Source organism: Dasypus novemcinctus, chromosome 13, assembly GCF_030445035.2.
Source record: "Dasypus novemcinctus isolate mDasNov1 chromosome 13, mDasNov1.1.hap2, whole genome shotgun sequence".
NCBI lineage: Eukaryota > Metazoa > Chordata > Mammalia > Cingulata > Dasypodidae > Dasypus > Dasypus novemcinctus.
In genome coordinates, this window is record NC_080685.1 from 113,478,887 (window position 1) to 113,480,923 (window position 2,037).

General features: G+C 48.2%; 1 pseudogene; it reads left to right on the forward strand.

Moving 5' to 3' along the window:
* The first annotated feature begins 1,718 nt into the window (after window positions 1-1,718).
* LOC111764728 (U6 spliceosomal RNA) lies at window positions 1,719-1,816 on the forward strand (annotated as a pseudogene).
* The last annotated feature ends 221 nt before the right edge of the window (window positions 1,817-2,037 follow it).

Sequence of the window (2,037 nt, forward strand, 5' to 3'; positions counted from 1 at the left end):
GCAGGGATTCACAGTCCAGCTGGGGAGACAGACACAGAAAAGGGCATTTCCTTGAATGTGGGGAGAGGTCAGCCTGGGGGTGGAGGGAGAATTCCCACAGGGAAGCTTCTTGAGCTGAACCTCTAAGGAGGAATAAAAGTATCCAGAGGAAGAAGGGGAAGGACGTTTAGGCACGGGGCCTGAGTGCACAGAACTGAGGGAACAGAAAGGAGCCTGGTGTACTGGGAACTGCACACGGGTCAGACTTTTGTTAGAGCAGACAGCAGGAAGTGGGGGGTGTGAGGCTGAGAGGGGCGCAGGGGCCAGACTGAGGCTTTGGACCCTCTCCTGTGGGTATGGGGAGCCATGGAGGGCTTTAAGCAGGAGCTTCATGGGTAGATTTTTTATTTAAAAATGTCCCCCTGGCCCCAGCCTCGACTCGGGCCTTGGGCCAGGCTTGGTGAGGCTGGGATAGGAGCGGACCTCTCTGCAGAGCTCTCCTTCTGAGGGCTCCCTTGCTGTGTCCAGGTCCCAGGCTTTGCTTGGCAGTTGTGAGATGAAGCTGAGATTCAGAGCAGGAAGAGCTGTGCTTGGTCGATCCCCTCCTGCTCCTTCTGTTCAAGTCTCACATGGGAGAGAAAAGGTCTTCAACAGAATTTAGCCCAGAGCAAGCCTTTGTGTGGATGAGAGAAGTAGTTGCCTGTGGGAAAGAGAACTAATGGGACACTAAGGGAAGTTTTGAGTCAGTGTTTCCCCAGAACGCAGCCCTGGAAGAGTCTGCTGGAGAAGGATCCATGACACCTTATGCACTGCATCCCCACCAAACTATATTAAAGGCTCTGGGAAGTCCTGCAATGGAAAACATCTTTTATGCTTTGTTTCACCCAGTGTTCTCCAAACCTTTTTATTTTTTTAGGAGGTACCAGGGATTAAACCCATAACCTTGTACATGGGAAGCAGGCTGAGCTACATCTGTTTTCCTCTCCTCTCCAAACCTTTTTTTTTAAAGATTTATTTATTTATGCCCAACTTGTTTGGGTCACTGTTCATTGTATGCTCTCTTTGTCTGCTCATCTTCTTTTAAGGAGGCACTGGGAACCGAACCCAGGAACTCCCATGTAGGAGGAAGGTGCCCAATGGCTTGAGCTCCCTCCCCTTCCTGCTTGCTGTCTCTTGTTGAGTTTCCTTGTTGTCTCTCTCATTTTGTCATTGTTGCATCATCTCGTCATGTCAGCTCACTCTGCCACCCTGTCATGTCAGCTTGCTGTTTTGCTTGTCATCTTTAGGAGACACCAGAATTAAACCTGGGAACCCTCACATGGTAGGTGGGTGCCCAACTACTTGAGCCATATCCACTTCCCTCTCCAAACCATTTTGATGTGAAGTCTTTTTTTCTCTCTGAACACCAATGAACTTCCCTAGAAACAAGAGCAGCAGAACCCACTTTGGTCAGCGCTGGTATAGAAGAAAGAGCAACAGACCAGGAGTCAGAAGGCTGGGGCAGGTAAGGGTCCTGACAGGGCACTCACTACATCTCTGAGCCTCAGTTTCCTCCTGTTTCCTCCTGTTTGGCCATTGTCTTGTACATAATGTATGAACACACTGCCTCCTGGTAAAAGGACTGGGGAGCTTGTGTTTCCATCTTGGGGTAGCTAGTATGGGGCACAGGGCCTGGCACTGAATGATTGAATGAATAAATTAATATATGAATGAGTGAAAGCCTAAAATGAGACTCAGCATTGCTTCAGCAGCACACCTACTAAAATTGGAATGACACAGGTTAGTGTGGCCCCTGCGCAAGGATGATACACAAATTCATGAAGCGTTCCATATTTTTTTGACAAAGTCCAGCATCCTGTCTTGATAAGAACACTTCAAAAGATAGGATTAGAAGGAAACTTCCTCAAGATGATAAAGGGCATATATGAAGAACCCACAGCTAACATCATACTCAATGGTAAAGGCTAAAGGCTTTCCCTCTAAGATCTGGAACAAGACAAGGATGCCCACTGTCACTGCTCTTTATTTAACGTTTGTGCTCAAAGTACTTGCTCGAGC